The sequence below is a fragment of the Eucalyptus grandis genome, chromosome 8 (genome assembly GCF_016545825.1).
Source record: "Eucalyptus grandis isolate ANBG69807.140 chromosome 8, ASM1654582v1, whole genome shotgun sequence".
NCBI classification, from domain to species: Eukaryota; Viridiplantae; Streptophyta; class Magnoliopsida; order Myrtales; family Myrtaceae; genus Eucalyptus; species Eucalyptus grandis.
The window spans coordinates 22,096,629-22,119,356 of NC_052619.1; the positions used below are offsets into that span (position 1 = coordinate 22,096,629).

A 22,728-nucleotide genomic window follows, 5' to 3' on the forward strand; every position below is an offset into this window, starting at 1 on the left:
TCCTAGGGTGCGTTTGGGTGAGCATTTGGAAAGCTCATTTGGAAAATGCAAAGCAGTTTAGCCTAAAGGGCTTTGAAGGAAATGCAAAGACTGTTTGGTAACTTCTGCTTTGAAAAGCAACTTTGAAATGAATGCTGTTTGGTAGACAACATATTTGCAAAGCTCATTTGAAATGAATTATTTGTTTAAAATTTTTAAAAAATAATGTTTGTGATTTTTTTAATTTATATTTGACAACCATGTTAAGATGTTGTGTAAACAATTTTATTAAAATTAAAATTCTTTTTTTACTAAAAAACATCGAATGGAAAAAATTTACGTACTCTCTTTCTAAATTACAAGAAGAATACTTTCATTATAATAAAAACAAGATAACATATGCTTTGAGAAAAAAAGCTCATTATCTTTAAAAACCATATAATTGCTTCGTATCATTGAGGTATAAACTTATTATGCAAGATCTAGAGGCAGGCACAAGTAAAAACAAAGAAGGTTGAAGATTTTGATTTACATCTAAACTATGAGAATCACTACATTTTGCATCGGGTGCTTTCGAGAAACCCCAGTTGAATGAACAATTCGCAAAATGAGTTAATGTTTTGATCCTCAATGCCAGAACATGACCCCACAATTTTCCCTAAGTAACTCTGGCGAGAACCTTTGGAAATTGGAGTTGCCATGGTTATAGTGGATCCTTTTGGCCTGTTCTTCTTTTGCTTAGCATACTGAATCCAGACGTGCAACCAAAGCAATGGAATTAATTTGCAATTTTACTCATCTGCAATGGGAGCTTCAACTGTCAATTTGCACAACCAACAATCTAAGATAAGAGTGAAATCATACACAGGAGCAGAGTAACTCAAAAACCGCACTAAACCACATTATTACGATCTATACTTAACTCTTGAATCTTAAATACAAATCCAAAGCTCAACTCATAAGGAAAACAAGGGCAAGCAAAGCTATTCTCTGCACCGAGCAAGGAGCAGGTGCAATAATTGACATAGGGCTTCATTCCTCCTGGACTCGTAGACTACTCTGGACTCTCCATGGACGAGGACAGGGACTTTCTGGTGAACAGGGTTGAGCCACAGAAGCAGAGCGCTCTTGTTGAGGATGTTTCCTCGATGCAGTTGTAGGCTATGCCCTTGAGCTTCAATGCCCACTCCACCCTCCGCACAAAGGGGCTGACCTAGACATAAAAAACTCACCAAGAATAAATGGAGTCAAATAGTTAACAGTTGTTGAATATAATTGATACTGTAGGTGAACTCAATTTCGTTGGTCGATCAGCTCTACAGCAGCAAATAATACGAGGATTCAGCGGAGGAACACCCAACAAAAGTAGTAAATAAAACAAAGAGAAATCTGCCAATCGCAGAAAACTTAATTAAGTGGCCAAAAGAATACCGAAATGCCATGAATCTATGCTCTCATTCTGATTGAAAGCACACTTGCCACTGTAATTTTCTCGACCCCCTTACACCCCACAACAAACCCAGATGATGCAAAATAAGCAAGGGGACAAAAGGTGAAATTCCAAGGAAGTCATGGCGATGCAGTGTGTGTTTTGTTATGGAACAAGAAGCAGCATTGAAGAAGACCACCGTAATTACAACAAAACCTACTCATACAGACTCTTATGTGGATGGAAGCTATAAAACATAAGCCTAGTGGTCTCTTTGCTTGGAAAAGAGTAGACTATCAGCGCTTGACCATATGTGGAGCTTTGCCCTCTTATCAAGCCACCATAACTTGTGGTCCATGACTCATAAGTCTGAACCGGTTCACTAGTAATGCAATGGGATCTCTTCAATTCACTAGGTAGCAGTAGCCTTCATGCTTTTCAATTCCTCACTATCCACCTAGAGAGATATTTCCTCCCATCTTAGATAGGGCAAGCCTGAATTTAACAGCTGCTAGTACCGAAAAGAGAGAACTATATGGAATCTCTCTTGCAAGAACAATGCATAAGGTCAATCTATGCCCTCACATTTGGAAACTAATCAAGTTCATCCCCACGAGATATCCATAAGCAGACACTTGCAACAGTGTTGCACGTGCAGATCTCTCACAAACAACATTTCTATTCTGATCAGGACCTCAAAGAAAGCTAGCGATCCCCCAATAACATTTACAACTCCGGTCATTAATTGCAGCAAACTCTTGACTCTCTGCATAGATTAGATTTAGATCGAGGCTCTATCTATGAACACAGAGAGGCTCCCGCAACAAACCACCAAGACTAAACTCCCAGAATGTTTTTCACACAACAGCTGATTGTTCATTCAAACATTAAAGTGGGTATCCGAAGGAAGGGGATAAAACAAGAAATCTGGCTGTTGCATTATGCTTCTCTCTTTTCTCTTTCCTTCTTTTTTCCTTTTTAAGGTTACGCCTTCGCCTACGGCACAAACATGTATGAATTGGTCCTATAGATTTTGTCATCAGAACCGGCCTTCACATGACGACACACATCCAATGTACAAACCCGAGGGAGGTTGGCCGTAGCCGCCGGCTCCCAGCCGCTAGGTACTCAACGCAATGGTATGTACTTGCAACAAGTTAGGAGATTTCACCAATAACCTGAGCTGATATCTAACCAAACCATCTGGGTTTGCCACCGAGAGAGAAAGAGAGAGAGACCTTTTTCGCGGAGACCCTTTTCCGCGGCAACGGTGACAATCGATCCTTCTGCTCCCACGGCAGACGACGCAAGGAGTTCCGGCTTCTTTCAAGCCTCCCTGTGCACGTTCGATTGTGACCATCACAACCATGAAATGCCAGAATTAGTGCGAATTTAGGGCAGGAAGGTGGAACGCGTCATACAAAGAGGGTCACCTCGACAGACAAAAAGAGGAACTTGCCTCCGTCCTGACGACCCAAGAAGGCTTAAAGAGAGAAAGCGCAGGCCTCCGAAGGTTGCCCGAACCTCACTACCCACAAGCAGGGGAAAAACGTGCGAGGATGCAGGGAATCGAGCGGAGGCGATGGCCTAAGTGGTCGCGTCGGAGGGAGAAAGGAGTTGATTTGTGAGCTGCTGCGTCCTCCGTTTCAGAAGATCGAAATAGGAACAAACCTAGATGAGGAGAAGAATCGAGCAGAGGAAACAAACCCAGATGAGGAGAAGAATCAAGCGGAGGAAACAAACCCAGATTTTTCGTTGGCGGATTTGAAGTCAGCGTCGGCGTGGGGCTCTCGAGAGTCGAGAGAGTGAGCGTGAGGACTGGAGTGTGAGCGTTTCTGGAGGAGCTGCAAGGAAAGCCCTTGGTTTTGTTCTTTTAGAAAGGGGTAAATTTGGGTTTCCGATTATTTTTTTAGGGTAAAAAAGGAACTCCACAAAATTTCATTAATGGAGCCCTTCAGCATTCCGAAAATGCTGAAAGCTCAATGCTGGTAGGGACCAGCATTGAGCTTTCAGCATTTCCAAGATATTCGCGACTTTCGACTCAAAACTCATTAGAAGATGGTTCTTAAAACACCCCATTTTTCTCCTGGGCGTTTCAGGCTCGGGCTGTAAATGCCCAACAATGACAGTTTACCTGAAGGATGTCGTCATCAATGTTCACAACCAGAGCATTGGGATTGGGGCGGTGCATCCAACCACTCGTCCCTGTGCTTCACTTGCAAACCTGGGAGTTGGTCCTACAAGAGCAGTGCGATCACTCCCGGGTCCATGTGGGATGCCAAGCCGACCATCAAATCGGGCTAGGGATAGTACGGATAGTAATTCCCCACCATCATCCTGCTCTCTGGGCATGTCAATTCCTGTACTTGAGTTTGACAAATTTTTAAATGGTTGGTAAATTTAACAATCGTCAAATTCTACAAATGAACGGAGAAATTTTATAGAAAAAAGTTGGTAAAGTTAAGAAAAAAGTTGGTAAGTCACACAGGTTTGTAATTTGATATATTAGTTGGTAAATGTAATCCTCTAGTGAAAAAGGTAAATTAAAGGTGGTATATTGCAAGACAAGTGAGTTGTCGTTTAAGATAAGATAAGAAAAGTTGATAAATCTTTAAAAAATAAAAGATAAAAATCGGTAGCTAAGGCCTTGTTTGGTAACCTTCTCAAGATCAACTATATCTGTTCTTTTATTCCCCATAACGAAAAAAGAATAGAAATCCGTTTGATAAATTTTTTGTTTCCGGAATAGATTTGGAATAGAATCAAGAAGTAGAAAAAAGTAGTTTATTGATCTCGGAAATAATTTCTAGAATCAGTTTCTATTTTTTTTTCTTTTCTTTTATCTTTTTCTCTTCCCCTTTCTTCTTCTTCTCTTTGGCCGGTTGCGGGCCTTGGCTATGGCCGACGACCTACTAAACGAGAGCCAGCGACCTCGCCGGAGTGTTGTCGCCCCCGACAAAGCTTGGCCTCGCTCGGCTAGGGCGAGGCTAACCTCACATTGCTTGGGGGAGGCTTGGCCTCGCCCAAATTTGGCGAGGCCAGACCTGGCCTAGCCGATTGCCGGCCACTGCTATGGCCGACGACCAGCTATAAAGAAGGAGGAAGAAGAAGAGAAGGAAAAAAAGAAAAATATAATAAAAGTAATAGAATAATTAAAAGAAATGGAAAAATTTAAGAATCTTACCAAATACATCTATCCCGAGAATAAAATTTTTGGATAGTTACTGAGCACGTTCTTTTGCTCAGAAATTGTTCCCGCGAATAGAATCAGAAAAAATTATTTCTGATCAAAAATTATTTCTCGGAACAAAATAGTTATCAAATGTGCCCTAACTCAATTAAGAATTGATAATGCAAAATATGTGGTAACTTAACTCAAGAAAAGATGATAACCATTATTGCTAGTGGTTCATTATTTCTAAAAAGAATTAGCGAACTTGAGCGAAAGAAGTAAATGGCATTGGCCTTTTTCATGGCCAATTCGATCAAGAGGAACAAAAGCAAAGAAATCTCCATCAATTTAGTGTACAGGTCGATAGAACCGTGGAGATTCCATAATCTTTGAAATTTGCAATGAAATAAGGTATAAAGAAAAGATAAAGAGCGATGACATGAGAACAGCTTCAGGAGGTGAAAAAAGATGATGAGGCCATTGCTTGGTAGATGTATTGAACTAATAAATCAAAAGGGAAAAAGTCAAAATGGTTACAGTGTAGAATCATCTACGAATCAATATGAAGATAACACATCAAGTAGAGTATTGGCGGGTTAATTATTTGGAGATATGTTTAGATTTGTCTTTTATTCTATTTCCATATAGATAAAATATTATCTTTTATCGTTAATTTTCACCACCTCGTTGGCACTCTACTTTATGTGTTATCTTCATGCAAATTTGTAAAAGATTTTGTACTGCAACCATTTTGATTTTTTTCCTTTTGATTTGTTACTCCAATAGGATGGGTGGTATTTGTGTGTGTATATAAATCAAGAACTTACATGGAGACTTGTTTGAGCGAAAAAGAAAGGAAGATCATTGAGACATGAATTACATTCCAGTTGTGCAATTTTCATCCGTGCCGGTTTCATGAAAGTCATTCTGATAGCTCCGGTCGATGAAAAGTGACAATTAAGTTAAATGAACACAATATGTGGGGTGGGACCAAATTGCTTCAGTATAAGCAAAACAAATCTTGACTCTTAAACTATTAACCTTGGAAATCAAACATGATTACAACGTAAATTTAGTTTGGTAGTTAGTTCTAAAGAGGACTTCAATCAAGTATAATAATGATATCTTTTTAGGAAGGGTTAAATGTCAAAATGGTGCCCCACAACATATTTATTCCGAATTCTTCTCACAAAAAATTCCAAATTGATATCCCTTACTCAAATCTGCTATTCGTCAGATTTATGTTCAATATCCTATTAAAATTTAGACATCTAATTTACTTAGAGAGGATTAAGATGCTTCATTTGGTAAGATGACTAAAGTATGTATGATGAATATACACTAGCTATTCAAGCGCTAAATGAGAAATGTAAGAGACTTCATTTGTAATTTACCAATGAATATGCATTAGGGACATCAAGATTCACTAAATATTCCAAGTATAAATATATGTAGATATAGATTTAAAAAGACTTTCTCTTCATACACTATATTGCTATAATAAGTGCCATTCACATTTGTCATCTTAATGCTTGAATAGGTAAGAGATACTCCTCGTACATGTTCGGCCGGCAATATTTTCACTCCATGTATGACCAAATTCACCCCATTTACACTGAAAAATACCAAATAGGCCCCAATTATCTAATTACAAAGTGATGGCCGCATTCCTTCTTTTTTCCCTTTTTTTCCTAATTGTTTATAGGATATAATTGTCATAATTAAGAATCTCAATTTTATTTTATTTTGGTTTTTAGTGTATTAAAGAACTTTGGGAAAATTTCAATTAAGGGCCTAAAGTGGACCCGTTTTCTCAAAAAATGGCTTAAAGTGAACATTGTATCAAATAAAGGCCCGAAGTGACCAATTTAGTCTCAAATAAGGGTTTCAACTTGAAAGCCAGTCAAATCTTATTTGCAACTAGGGGTATTTTCGTCTAAAGACTTTTTTTCTTTTTCCTTTTTATTTTTCTTTTCTTTCTTTTTTCTTCTTGCTCACCTCCTTCTTGACAAATGCATTAGACTCCTCACACATGAGCTTGCACAAGTGCAAAACAATTTAAACAATTTAGGAAAAGAAGAAAACAAAAGATATTCGAGAAGTTATGCAGTTTTTGCAAAATTGCAAATTGCGTGCTTCAATTCTACAACCTCCCCATCGGCAAACTTCAAAGTGCATGCTCTACACATCCTCACCCAAGAACTCATCGATTTCAGCATAAACTGGTTTTTAAGTTACTCACCACCACTCACCTTCTCCGGTGATGATAGTGAACTTGAGAATAAAAAAATATCCATCGGTGGGTTTTGTTTTCATTCAATTTGCTTGTAAAAACTTATCATGGCAATTAAAGTAACATTTTCATGCTCTCCCCACCAATGAAATTGCCTATGCCACAATAACTTTCACTTGTAGCTTCTTAGGAATGTTTTATTGGTCTAGGTTGGATTATTCATAACATTCATAAACACAACTTGCATTGAGGTGGAATATGTGGCTTCTTGAGATGGTCCAATTGTGTCATGCATGCTCGTTATTTTCAAAGGTTGCTGAATCATTCTGACTTGTGATTGAAGATACTCGCCTTTGGTGGCGATTCGAATTAGACAACACTAATCTAAAAAACAAATAACTCTGGTTTACACATGTTCAAACAAATTTTCCTCTCTAACTCTAAAATATTATCTACACGGATTTGAGAGAGAATAACAAGATGAAAAAAGTGCAAAATCGCTCAGAAATTCCCAAAATCACATATATCACTAAACAAATCAATGCACATGAGTATCATAGAGATTCCTCAAAAACCTCTAATAAATTTGGCTTAGGCACTTCAATCTAGCCTCTCCCCACTAAGATCAATCATAGCCTGCGTGAGCACCGATTTAAATTCAAGCATTGACGACAATGAGGGCAGCAAGGTAATGGCTTACACTTCATCATGCTTCTTGCTTGACCACACCACAAGATGTGGGGATCAAATCGAGCTGAGCATCACATCTTGGTCCACTAGTGCTCTATCTAGGGCTTGGATTGACCTCCATCTTTCAACAAAGGTAATGGAATTGTTGTTGAGGGCAATGACAAATGAGGTTGAGGGCGTTGATAGCTAATTCGGCAAGGAAGATAGAGATGGACTTTGGAGAACGCGATCTAAAGAGTGAAAAAGGCAAAGGCACAATGATGATGAAGAAAAGAAAGAGAATGAGAAAATAAATTAGAAAGAGAAGGAAAAAAAATCTTTAGACGAAAATACCCCTAGATGCAAATAAGATTTGGTTGGCTTTTAAGTTGAGGCCCATATTTGAAACTAAGTTAGTCACTTCACGTTCATATTTAAGACAATGTCAATTTTGGATCCTTTTTTGAGAAAATGGTTCCACTTTAGGCCCTTAATTGAAATTTTCCCAAGAACTTTTTCAGTGTATTCTTAGAAATTGCTCTAATGTTTTACGTAATCTGGGTAAAAGTACCTCACCAATACTAAGGAAAAAAAGATAAATTCTTTAATATATTAAGAAACCTAAAAGTCTCTATTTCATCATTGCACTTATAATAACTTATCTATTATTTGTTTCTCTTATCTCAAAAGCTCACTTTCTAGGTGAACTTTTTTATTTTTTAGTTTCTTTAGTCTAAAATATATATCAATTCAATTTACTAAATATGCTAAATTTTTTATCTTTTTCCCTTACTATTGGCAAGATATTTTTATACAAAGCATGTAAGAGTTATAGTAATATCTAGGAATACACAATGTAGAAAAGAACTAAGTTTCTTGGAAATTTCTCTTTTCGAAAAAATTGATTTTTATGAAAGTAAAAGCTAACAATATATACATGGTAATTTTATCTTTTTGGTAATAAAATCCTACATGATTTCATAAAAACTAAATTGCAATCGAATGATTGAGGCAATTTTATCTCTTTGGTAATTTGGGTGGATTTTGTCATTTAATAGGTGGAAATAGCTCATATTACCAAAAAAAAAAAGCTCATATTACCAAAAAAAAAAAAAAAAAAAGCTCATATTACCAAATGAAGCCACCTTATTCCTCCTTAAATAGATTGATTACCATGCCTTTCATATTTCAAAAGAAAACAAAAGTTACAAATATGAACTCGTCCATTAGACTTCTTGTGGCATTCGTGATCATTCCCGCCCTTCTACAAGCTTGCTCCGGAAATAAATTTTACGTATCTAAGATAGTGCATGTGCAAATCTTCAATAGCTTACCCGAAGGAGTAACTCTCACTATTCATTGCAAATCCGAGGATGATGATTGTGGCGTTCAACAAGTCCCTCCCAATGGCATGTGGCAATTTCGTTTTTGGAGCAATGTTGCCACGCCCCGAACCTCGAGCGCGCCAACATCCCACCATGGTCATTCGAATGCGACGTTCCCAGGTTAAGTCGCCGACCCAATCCAATCTTTAATGCACATGCGGAAGCATATTATAAAACCCCTGACAATAAACTAAGGGATAGAAAAGCAGGAAACCAAATCACAACATAACACTTTCATAATCCAACAGAATTACAAACAGAGGTTTATGGCCAACAGTCTACAAAAGACCGGCTCTTAAAAAGGAATTGTCCTACGATCTACAAGTCGGACACATTCTCCAATCCTCATGACTTCACCTCTTCAACTTCTCAAGGCCAACCAAAGCTATCTAGCTGCTCCATCCACCAGGGACCTGAAATTTTAATCCCACAACCGGGATGAGACGATGTCTCAGCAAGTTCAACCCCTAAACCCCTATTAGAAAGAAAATACACCCCGAGTGGCCTAGCCACATCACACAGAAGACTTACCTCGCCTCAGCCTTCATTTGCAGGTTAGCATAATTTATATAATTCAACCACGTACAATTATGATAACCAAACAACCATGGCACAATCACATTATCAAGACAATTCAACCACTTGGATCGTCTCAGCGATCAATCGACTCGGCCGATTACATGTCATTCTAGCAAATCAATCATTACTCTCAATCACGGCCCCACTCGGCAAAATTAGAATTAGTGGCATCACGGCCCCACTCGGCACGACCTTTAAAAAGGTGGTAGATTACGGCCCGGTTGGGCGCGACCTCTAATAGGTGGCATATCATGGCCCCACCGGGCGCGACCTTTATCAAGTGGCATATCACGGCTCCACTGGGCGCAACCTCTAATAGGTGGCATATCACGGCCCCACTGGGCGCGACCTTTATCAGGTGGCATATCACGGCCCCACTGGACGCGACCTCTAATAGGTGGCATATCACGGCCAATCGCCCATTCATTTCCACACTTAGGATTTTATAAAGAGTCCCTATATATCGCAATCACACTCAATTTGCCACAACCAATCATCAATATCAAATTCTAAATGCACAGCAGCGATCGGCACAAAATTCTGAGAATTTAGGGTCCTAACAAAATTTTCGAAATTTATTAAATAATTAAATTTATTCCGAAAATAATTAAATAATAATATTCATATTTTCATGATCCACACTCAATTTATAATATCCAATCATCAATTTCAAAATCCAACCACACGGCGATCGGCACGAAATTCGAGCAACTGAGATCAAAAATAATTTTTCCGTTTTTTTAAATAATAATATTTTAATAATTTCGGAATTAATATAATATTATAAATTTCCAGAATTTCGAAGCAATTAAATAATTCAAAATTAAAACCCTATTATGTCACATCAAGGCTTTTTATTAAAAATAAACATACTTAACTTTCAACTAAACACACTTTAACTTAATTAAACACCATAATCTAATCATCAACCAAATAAACTAATTTAACCACCTAAGCTTACTCAAAAAGCACACTTAGGGCATCATTAACTGTCTAATCAAGGTTTAGTGAGTTAAACTCACCGGATTAGCGAGCCGAGCGGACCAAAACGACGGGGACGCCGAGGAGAACAACTTTCCTCAAAGCGGGCCGAGCATCCGGACTCGGGAAGCGGCCAAAACGAGCCAAAACCTCGCTGCAATACCCATTTTTGCAGCTACTGGTGGGGCCGAGAACGGCGGATTCGGCGCCAAAATGGGCGGAGGAACGGCGGAGAAGCGGCGAGCTGCAGCTTGCGGGCGAGGCGGCGGCTCCGGCGGGACTCACGGTGGCCGGAGGTGAGCGAATCGCGGCTGAGCTGGCGAACAACCCCGGGACGCACGACGAGGCCCACCGAGACAGCTGGGCGTCGGCCAAGCGCGGGCGGCGCGGGCGGACGGGCGGCGATGGCGAGCTTCCGGCAAACGGGCGACGAGCGACGGCCATGGCTACGGCTTCTTCGACAAGCTCGGATCGATGGGTCTTTGAGCAAGAACCGAGATGGAGGAGAAAGGGCGACGGTGAGCGGACACGCGGCTGCGCGCGAATGGCGGCGACAACGCGGCACCGGCGGCGGCGATGAGCGGCGAAGGAGGCGGACGGCGAGGACTGCCGGCTTCTTCCTCTGCAAATTTTCTGGTCTTTCGCACAAAGAAGATGGAGGAGAAACCAACAGAAGGGAGAGAGAAGGAGGAGAGAGAGAGAGATGGGACCATTCCCTTTTCTTTTCCTTTTTCTTTAATCCCACAAAAATGGCCCACCATGACCTCATGGATGATGTCATACTCCACTCACTCAAAACTCCCACAACCTTATTCCAATGGGTTCAATTCCATTTTCCGTCGGGGTCCAATTCTTGTACATCCAATTTCTTCAATTCTCATCAATTCTCTTCCAATGGAATCAAATTGAAGTCCATAAAATTAATCCGATGTCACCACACTTCAATTCACATCTTCACTTGTCTATAGAACCAACTTAAGTCCCAAAAGCAAGACCAAAGGCGGGCCTACCAATTTCTCAAGCCAAAATAGCCATTCTCTGATTTAATTGCTGAAAAACTCTGATTGCATGAAAAATCTTCCAAAGATGATTCAATGATCCCGAAATGATTTGTGACACACCCGGACTTCCAATTTCTGAATTTGATCTCAATTCCACGGTTAATTTCACTTTGGCACGATACCGCGCGGTCCAACCTACTCAGTAGCCTTTAGAAATTTTCATGCATTTGACTGTGGTTGATCATCTCAAGCCACAACGTACATCTTTGAAACATTGGCGACTTTCGGTTGTCGGGGTAATCTTAAGGTTTCAAATACGAACACGGTACCCAATCGATAGAAAATTCGGTCCAAAGTCGATCGACAAGAATTGTGCGATCTGGTGGAATCACCCACACCTGATCACATGCCTCTGTCGAGTCGACCTATCTCCGATCTCTAATCGATTTTCAATTGTGCCGCAATGACCCTTGCAGATTAGCTTGGTCGAAAGATCGCTTCCTGGTCAAATTCTCGAGTCTGATGCATTAGAATTTCTTAACGACTTCACCTGATAGACTAGTTTTCACATGAGTGGCCGACTCAAGGAAAGGAACTATATGCGTGCCAACGAAATGCCCGTCTCAATTTATTGAAAATAGAATTGGAAAATCGGGATGTCACAAATTTAATGGGTACCAAACTCTTCTCTTGCGAAATGTAATGGCCTGGTCAATTTCACTATTTTGATATATATTATTAGAAAAGAGATGTCCATCAATGTGGTAGATTGTGTATGTGGTATGTACGAACTACTGGTCCGTGTCTTTATCTGAAAGATTGTTATGAATGGAACTCCTAAAATTTCCTAGGGATATTTGTGCATGCATTAGTTTGTACCAATTTGATGTTTGGCTATGAATAAGATATTGTAAGGTCCTCCTTTTGGATGAAATTAAACTAAAAATGGTGGATATCTTTTCATGGTGTTGATGTGTGAAGATGTCCACTTGTGCCTTCACTTGACAACACTAGTTTACACTTAACAAGCAGTAATAAGGAACTAAGAATATTGTGGATTACAACTCGTTGCTACCGAATCGTAACAAGGGGTTTTACTCTAAAACCTCAATCTCATGGAACGGCAAAGGAAAATCAAGGAGGAAATGCTGATATTCCAAGGCGCCCATAGGGCAGCAAATGAGATTGATGGTGCCAAACCCTCACATGGTGTCAATTATCAAGAGGTTGGTCGAGGAGTAGCAAAATGCCATATAGTTCATGAATACGCTCCAAATTCATCGAGTCAATTTAACGATGTCGATAACGAGCATATTACTCACCCACTATTAGAATATTGCAAAGGCTGGAGTGTTTCTAACAAGGATCAAAATAGTGCTAATAATAAAAAAAAATGTTTCATCTAAACCATGGAAATAATCAAAATATTGTTAATTAGAACTGTTAAAATGGAATCAACAATTTGGTAAACCAGAATGGCTGACAAAACGGACTAGTGGCAGATTTCGATAGGCCAATTGGTTTACCCGTGCCACTCAATCGGGCAAATATACCTTATACACCTATACCCACCCTCTTTTTGGGTTTCTTTCTAAGATGAAATGGGAAGAAGAAGAGTCTAGGGTTATTGCCTAAAGGTGGGCTAATAGCCTTCAACTATGTGTGAACTCTCCCAAGTTCATACTATATGTGATATTGGTTTCATTTTTAGTCTTGATTTACCTTAGGATTCTAGGAGTCACCATTAGGTTTTTGGAATTGGTTAGAAACCAAATGAGACACGGGAGTTTAGACTTGTTTTCTATGTAACTAGAGATTTTCTAAGCTTAGGGACTTGATTATGCTAATCATTTAATTAGCACTCTTTTGGTACCTCTAATTTGATTGGTGTGTTCATCTAAGTGATCAAACATTTTTTATTATAAATTATAAATCCTAATAATCTTCAAGTCGCTAAGTGTTCATGCAATATTATTTAAGAATTCATATTGGACCTAAGATCATAACCATTCTAAAAATGAAAACAACAAATAAAGGATTGAAAGTGCAAGAAATAAACATCCAAGTATTGAAAATGCCAAAATAAAGTATGATAAATAAAACTCAATACATGTCGAGAAAAAAAATATACATGGCCTTATTATAAAGCCATAAGACATAATCCCTCATGAGCTATGTGCGAATTTAAATATGTATGAAATTGCTCAGTAATTCAAATATACGCATAATGGATTATTTATAAAAATGATTATTCTAATCTGTAAAATACTAAAAAAAATCACTAAATCAGGAAAATGACTTAGAAAATTAGGAAATTTTCGAAAATGCTATTTCTGCCCTAATCTAACACTATCCTACATTTTTTTTTTTTTAAAATTTTCAAATTTTTTGTTATTATTTTGTTTTATATTTTATATTTTTTGAATAAAATATTTTTAATTCATTAAACTGAATTATGATTGATTTGCATGAGCATGGACCAACCCAAGACATGAAGATCATATTAGTCAAGCTCACATCAACCATTTTAAGATTGAAACTTGGTTTGAGCATTTTGTCAAACAGCTAGTATGCACTAGATTACTTAGTCTGATTTCTCAAAGCTATGTTCATGGCCTTCAATCTCAACCTAAAGATCTCAGCAGAAATAAAGCAAGAATTCCATACAACTGCACCAAGAGAAGAAAACATCCAATAACATATCACAAAACTCACGAAATCATTCTCCAAATTTACAAGTCTGAGGGTTCTCGCAAGTCTCCATTTAAACCCAAATTAGCCAAACCCGTGTACTGCTGAATTCACGTCCTTGTACGTGGTACAATAAAAATTTTGAGAAAAATCCGCTTGATTTAAATGAAAGTATGTAAGATATCTTTTGAAATGCATCAAACATCTCCAATAATAAATCAACTAACACCAAACCGATCTCTCAAAATAGCTTACACGACTCACGATAAAGAAGAACTCACGCTAAAACCCTGCAAACAATCTTTGCTCCTCACCAAGTTTTCATTCATTTTCATATAAATTATGTGTTAACATGCCCATTAAACCTAGGCCATGTCTTTTATAAGCCCAAGCCCAACCATTTTTTTCCCCTTCATCAGCTAGTGCGAGCGACCATAAAAGAAAGAGAATAGAGGACTCGGTGACAAAAACAAAGTAAAGAAGCGTCCATGAAGAAGTGAAAGAGGAAAGGAAGAAAAGAGAGAATTCTTGTATTTATACAATCCAAATACCCAGACTAGCCGAATCAACTACGAATCTCAATGTTTGGTGGGTATTCGAGCCGAACATTAATCTAATTGGAGTGATTTTCTGATTTAGGGCACTAGTTCAATGTTATGTCGATTTTGAACTAAGTAGTTTGACCGAGGAGTTATTAAGCTGTGATTTTTATGGAAATGATAATTTTAAACGTTGTGGACTTTTGGGGTTTGACAAAAATCAGATCTGAAGTACATATTGATTGGAACGAAATTTGGATATCTGGCGTTCTAGTTATGCATAGTAGATAATACGCATAATGGGAAAAAAAAAATTATCCATTATAAATGAGCTTCTTTGTTTTTTTTTTTTTGGACAACAATGTGCTTCTTTGTTAGCGTGCAGGAGTTGATGTACGTTTTGTAATTCTGGAAGCAATATGAAGAAGATCCTTAAGCACTTTGAAAGAAGGGTGAAAGAAAATATACTTTAAAAGCCAATATAGTACGAAGACCACATGTTCGACATCAATGACTATATCAGAATTTCATAGAAATATGATCAGAAAATTCCCATAGAAAAGAGCATTATGATCAATGTGTTGGAGATATCCCTTATAGGTGTGCCAGGAAATCGGCTATGGCATAAGCATCTAGAAGAGTGATAGACATTGGTAACAGTTTGTCAATGAAGACCGAAAACCGATTATCAAACCTAAGACACTTAGATTCAAGGTCCCTAACGAAGAGACTAAACTAAAGTACTATATGAGTACATGGCTCCTCTTACGTAGAATTAATGCAATCTTGCAACGTCATTCTAACATACCATTTATGAAAGTCTACATCAAAAGAAGAAAACCCGTTCAATTGTTGGGATTTAATAGCCTAGGCATCAATGATAGAAGGCTGCTCGAAAGGGAGTTTTTCTCCACTTGAACAAGGAAAACAACATTAAAGGATCATTGGAACCTGAACATGTTATCTCCTTGATGAAAAACCCATGAAAGGTGCAAGCTGTATAGGGGTGCATTGGTGCTTTTTCGCTAAATTCCCCATTCGAGCGTAAAGAATATTGTTTTCGTTCGAATTCCCTATCTAAAACCTGGGAAATCTTCCCCGAGAAATGAGGGGAAAAAACTTAGCGAGGGTTAACGAAGAAGCCTCTAGAATATCGCGTAGATGTAGATGAAACATCAAAGAAAGAAGTGCCCATTTAACTATTAACTAGGGGTGAGCATGGTCCGGGTTGGTCCGGGCACCCCCTACCTAGGACCAACCCGTACAGTGTCGGTCCTCAATTTTTTAGGACCGAGGACCGGCCTGTTGAGTCGGGACCAAGGACCGGACCAACCCAATGGGTTCGGTCCGTTCCGAAGTCAACCCGGGGCCGATCGATAATTTTTTCGTCTTATTTTTATACTTCCTAAAAAGCAAACCTACAAATTCAAATTCCACATCCATCGACAATACGGCATTGTGCAATTAAACTATAAATACAAATACATATTTAGCAAATCTAAGATGACACAATAATAAAAATTCCGTACCTACTAACCGCTCATCGAGATATGGGACAAGATGGAAAGTTCTTGTAATCATCTATCTTTAATATTCATAATCACGTAGAGTTCACTCAATCAAAAAATGAGCTTCACACCACTTGACTAGCAAATCACTGTATCCACTGCAGTACTACTCTACTCTTCAAAAACTTCTATCATTTGACACAAATTGAAAAGCAAAGTGCAACTGAAATTCATTAGTACAATTAAACCATAAAAAGTCAAAATACTTAATATAAACTATGAATATATAACTTCACATCTTGTTAATTCACTTGAATTTCTAAACACCTGAAAACAAAACAAACTACATATAATTAATACTCAACAAAAGTTTTAAATTGAAATTATTATTAGTGCTATTAATATAACATTTCAATATAATATAATATAACAGACATTTTACTTAGGTTTGAATATATAAAAGAATTATAAATAATATAATATAATACAATATAATATAATATACGGGGTTGGTCCAGGGGTTGGACCACCCAAAACTTCTGGGGCCAGGAAACCAACCCATACAGTCTGGTGTTGGTGCAAATTTCGGACCAAGGGCCACCCGTAATCCACTGGGGGACCGGACCAGACCAGCGGGGTTGGGCCGGTCAGGTCGGTCCCGGTCGGCCCTAGACCGCTGCTCACCCCTACTATTAACATACAAACATCATAGAAAGAAGTGCTCATTAACTATTAACATACCAGAAAACTATTCGCAGGCACAGTTTCTGTGACTCCCCTGCCACCGAAGAACCCACTACCAAGAGGGCAATATAGAACGATGCCGATCGCGAGCTCCCCGAAAATTTGGAGAGGTAGGCCAAAAGATTAAAAAACAAACATCGTACCAAGCGAAAAGGCTGTTGTTTTGGAGAACAACTTGGGAAAAAATTTGAAATCTGCTCCACTGGAGGTGAACAACAATATACCTATAGAGCGGGAGGATTTCTTGCTCGATTTCACGAGTCCAGAGTGACCACTCCATCTGTGTGGTCGTGTGCCACAAGCCGATGTACTTAACTTTTTTGTCTTCCACCACCCTCGATGTACTTAACTTTTTTGTCTTCCACCACCCTCTTCGGTTCCCCCATCTGCGTTTTTTCGAAACCTTTTGTGTTTTATTAATTGTTGATCGGTAAAGCCTATTTAGAGCATCAACAAGCATCCACAAGTAGGAAGACCTGCCAAACGAACTTACAGTTCCATACCATGATGGAAAAAAAAACAAGGTTCTTTACAGCGGAAAAGTACAATTGCACGCCTACACAACTTGCACTTCCATGGGTTTTTTTAATCCAGGAGATGATGTTTTTCATACCATATGTGATGTTGGATTTCGTTTTAGTCTTGATTTACCTAGGGATTCTAGGAGTTGTCACTAGGTTTTTTGAATAGGTTAGAAACTAAATGAGACATGGGAGTTTGGACTAGTTTACTAGGTAACTAAAGATTTTCTAAGTTTGGGGACTTGATTACGCTAATCATCTAATTGCACCATTTCGGTACCTCTAATTTAATTAGTGTGTTCATCTAAGTAATCAAAGATTCTTTCTTATTAATTATGAATCCTAATAGTCTTCAAGTTGCTAAATGTTCACGTGATATTATTTAGAAATTAATTATGGACCTAAGGCTTATCATAACCATTCTGAAAAAGAAAATAACAAACAATGTATTGAAAGTGCAGGAAATAAACACTCGAGTATTGAAAACACAAAAGAAATAATGTATGATAAATATGTGACATCCTGAAATTCGACCCCGTTTCGATAAAGTGAAATTGGCATGTCGTCGACGTGCCTATGGTCCTTTTTCTTTGAACTAATCACTCATGAGTTAACTAATCTATTGGATGATGCCGTTAAGGGATATATCTACAGTAAAATCCCTAAAAGTTATTCAATTGGTTAGATTGGACAAAAATCGCGTGTGATTGATTCTAACCATGAAATTTGAATTGGTTTTGGGAATCAAATATTTAAACATGTCACAATTCATTTTTTAGGACGGTCTAAAATTGAAGACTAAAAGAAAATAGAAAGGGAAAGAGAAAAGAAATGAAAAGAAAAGAAAAGTAAGTCTATGGTATTATTTTATTTCTTTTCTCTCCCTCTCTCTTCTTTTCTCTCTCTCTTCTCTCTCCTCTTCCCTCCCCCTTCGTGCGAACACTCCCCCACCGAATGCTTGCCTTGCCAAATTCGATTTGGCTTCTTCTCTCTCCCCATTTAACTAGTCAAACTTTTTCTCTTTTCTCTTTATCTCTTCTTCTCTCTCTTCTCCCCCACCCCACGTGACTGAAACCCCCTCTTTCTTTCTTCTTGTTCGTGAAAAACCAGCAAGCGGAAGAAGAAGAAAAGCAGCTCGCCGAAGCTCGTCGCCGTTGCACCGAAGCCGAACCACCACCCCCGCAACGCCCGCCCGCGCGCGCCGCGTGCTTCGCCACCGCCCCTTCGCGCGTGCCGTCCTCACCGTGCACTGTTCAACCTTTGCTCAGCCCTTGTTCTGCCCCGTCCGCCACCTCCGGCCACCGTGGGCCACCGCTCGGCCTCGCCAAGCCACCACCTACCTTCCCGACCCCTTGCTGCCCCCAATCATCTCTTTTTCCCCTCTGTTTGCAGCAACCCAGCAAGTTGCAGAGTGGGTCTCCAGCGACTTCGGGCCCGCTTTTGGGCTGTTTCTGGGCCCCGAACTCGAGCCGTGCTTTAGGAAGAATCGTTCCTCGTGTCGTCCCCGTCGGATTGATACGTTTTGCGCTGATACGTTTTGCGCGTGATTCCGGTGAATAATCTCACTAATCCTAGATTAGTTAGCTAATTATGCTTAAAGTTGGTTTAGTTTTAATTAATTAGGTTTAGGTGGTTAGATTAGTATGGATTAGTGTTTATTAGTCAATTGTGATGCGAATTAGACAAATTGAATGTGTAATTAGCAAGTAGACGTGGTCTACTAATTTATTAGAAGTGTCTCGGGATTTTCCCGACCCTTAGTGGGCTTCAATTAGGCTTTTTGGGCTAAGTAGAATTTTAGTATTTAAATATTAATTTCGAAAATTAAATAATTAATATTAAAAATTCAATTTAGCTCAAAATAAAGCCCAATTAAATAAACAGACTTCACCACGGTCATCAGCATAATATTCTGGTCACTAACCATCTCAATTGAATTTTGGAAAATAAATAATTAATTAATTAATTCCAAAAATTAATATTTAAATACTAAAAATTTTATTTAGGCTCGAAAAGCCTAATTGAAGCCCACTAAGAGTCGGGAAAAATCCCGAGACACTTCAATAAATAGTAGACCACGTCTACTTGCTAATTACACATTCAATTTGTCTAATTCACATCACAATTGGCTAATAAACATTAATCCATACTAATCTAACCACCTAAACCTAATTAATTAAAACTAAACCAACCTTAAGTATAATTAACCAACTAATCTAGGATTAGTGAGATTACTCACCGGAATCACTCGCAAAACGTATCAATCCGATGGGGACGACGCGATGAACGATTCTTCCTAAAGCATGGCTCGAGTTCAGGGCCCGGAAACGGCCCAAAAGCGGGCCCGAAGTCGCTGGAGACCCACTCCGCAACTTGCTTAGTTGTTGCAAAACAGAGGGGAAAAAGATATGGTTGGGGGCAGCAAAGGGTCGGGAAGGTAGGTGGCGGCTTGGCGAGGCCGAGCGATGGCCCACGGTGGCCGGACGTGGCCGGACGGGGCGGAACAAGGGTTGAGCAGAGGTTGGACGGTACACGGTGAGGACGGCACGCGTGAAGGGGCGGTGGCGGAGCACGCGGCGTGTGCGGGCGGGTGGTGGTTCGGCTCCGGTGTGGCGGCGACGAGCTGCGGCAAGCTGCTTTTCTTCTTCTTCCGCTTGCTGATTTTTCACGAACAAGAAGAAAGAAAGAGGGGGTTTCAGTCACGTGGGGTGGGGGAGAAGAGAGAAGAAGAGATAAGAGAGAAAAGAGAAAAAGTTTGACTAGTCAAATGGGGAGAGAGAAGAAGCCAAATTGAATTTGGCAAGGCAAGTGTTCGGTGTGGGAGTGTTCGCACGAAGGGGGAGAGAGAAGAGAGAGAGAGAAAAGAAATAAAATAATACCATAGACTTAATTTTCTTTTCTTTTCTTTTCTTTTCTTTTTTTTTTCCCTTTCTATTTTATTTTGGTCTTCAATTTTTCTTCCAATAATTTCTTTCTTGAAATTTCGGACTCGACAATAAATTGATAGATGATGAGACATCACAAAAATGGTGTGACACGTTCGAATATTCGATTTCCAAATCAATTCAAATTTCATGATTAGAATCAATCGACGCGATTTTTGTCAATCCAACCAATTGAGTAGCTTTTAGGGATTTTTCTGCAGATACATCCATTAATGACTTCACCCAATAGATTAGTTAACTTGTAAGTAATTAGCTCAGAAAAAAGGACCATAGGCACGTCGACAACATGGCCATTTCACTTTATCGAAACGGAGTCGAATTTCAGGATGTCACAAATAAAGCCCAATACATATTGGCAAATAATATACACAGCCTTATTATAGAGTCCCAAGACAAAATCTCCTGTAAGCCATGTGAGAATTTAAATATACATGAAATTATTAGGTGTGGGCATATCAGACCGCCCAAATAGGAAACCACTTAGACCAGACAATTGGTCGATTTGGTTCAATTCCTAAGGGCATTGGTCCAATTCCCTATTCAATAAAAATGGAACTGGTAATTTTCGATCTGATTGTTGATTCCCAAACTGAACTAAAGGATCGGACCGACACTTTTAATATATATATAATTTCTTAAAAATAGCAATAAACCCTAAAATTGTAATAACTCTAGTATTTTAAAAAAATATATATAATTTTTTTGGTTAAGTGACTGGTTTCATTGGATTGGATCGGATTGGACAGTTTGATCCAGTCCTCGGTCCCATAAAAAGGGAACCAGTCCTCTGGTCCCCGAGTCGATTCTTAATTTCTAAGTAGAATTGGATTGGACTCGAAATCAATCACCCCTAGAAATAAAATAAATAATTCAAATATACGCATAATGGATTACTTATAAAAATGAAGTTTCAAATCCATAAAACACCAAAAAAGGCACTAAATCAAGAAAATGACTTAGAAGATTAGGATAAATTCATAATCCATAAAACACCAAAAAAAAAAAAAGGCACTAAATCAGGAAAATGACTTAGAAAATTAGGAAAGTTTCGAAAATGTTATTTCTCTTCCAATTTCACAATATTGTTCATTTTTTTAAATTCAAATATTTAGTTTTATTTTATTTTTTTGGAATAAAATATTTTAATTCATTTAACTAAACTATGATTGATTCACATGAACATGGACTAACTCAAAACACGAAAATCATGTTAATCAAGATTGAAACTTGGTTTGGGCATTTTGTCAAATAGCTATGGTGCACTAGATTGCCAGACTAGTTTCTCTAAGTCATGTTCATGACCTTCAATCTCAACCTGAAGATCATCTTAAGTAGAAATAAAGCAACAATTCTATAAAACTATACACGTGCTTAAAATACCTTCCAAAGTCACGGGTCTAGCTGCTCCCGTAAGTTTCGGTTCAAAACCAAAACAGCTAGACCTGTGAACCACTAAAATTCACGTCCTTATATCTGGTACATTAAAGATTTTGAAAAAAAATCCACTTAATTCAAATGAAAGTATGTAATATATCTTTTAAAATGCAACAAAACATTTCTGATAATAATCACCTAATGCCAACGTGACTTACAATAAAGATGAACTCGGGCTAAAACCCAGCAAACAATCTCCACTCCTCGCCAATTTTTCATTCATTTTCACATAAATTATGTACTAAGTGGCCCATTAAATTGAGCCCATGTCTCTTATAAGCCTAAGCCCAACCATTTTTTTGCTTTATACTATATCAACTATTGCAAGTGAGCGTGGAAGGAAGAGAAGAGAGGATTCGGTGACAAAAACAAAAGGGAAACTAAAGAAGCATCGATAAATAAGAGAAAGAGGAAAGGAAGAAGAGAGAGAAATTCTGACATGTACATGATTCAGACACCCTGACTAATTGAATCAACCACGAATCGCAATGCTTGGTGAGTCTTCAAGCTAATCATTCATCTAATTGGAGTGAATTTCTAATTTAGGACACGAGTTCAAAGTTATGTCAATTTGAACTAGGAAGTTTGATTAAAGAGCTATTAGGCTATGATTTTTGTGGAAATGATAGTTTTAGACATTTTGGAGCTATGAGATTTGACAAAAATCGGATTGGAAGTACAAATTGATTAGAATGAAATTATGAAGTCTTACATTCTAGTTACACATAGTAGATAATTTGCATAATGGAAAAAAATGAATATTCTTATAAATGAGTTTTTGCACTAGCACGTGGGATTCAATGTACGTATTGCCAGACTCGAAGCAATACTAAGAAGATCCTTAAAAACTTTGAAAGAAGGGTAAAAGAAAATGTACTTTAAAAACTAGTATAGTTAGAAGGTCACATGTTCAATAAA

At 38.4% G+C, this 22,728-nt stretch overlaps 1 long non-coding RNA gene across 3 annotated transcripts; it reads right to left on the reverse strand.

Moving 5' to 3' along the window:
• Positions 1–786: 786 nt before the first annotated feature.
• LOC104431481 lies at positions 787–3,239 on the reverse strand. 3 transcript variants are annotated; one of them, XR_005545209.1, is made up of 3 exons: positions 3,152–3,239; positions 2,842–3,040; positions 787–2,744 (listed from the first exon to the last, which is right to left on the reverse strand). It is a non-coding gene; the product is annotated as an uncharacterized LOC104431481 (long non-coding RNA). The 3 variants fall into 3 exon arrangements; XR_005545211.1 differs by having other exon boundaries at positions 2,842–3,037; positions 3,152–3,234; XR_005545210.1 differs by having other exon boundaries at positions 2,842–3,079; positions 3,152–3,208.
• Between the last annotated feature and the right edge of the window lie 19,489 nt (positions 3,240–22,728).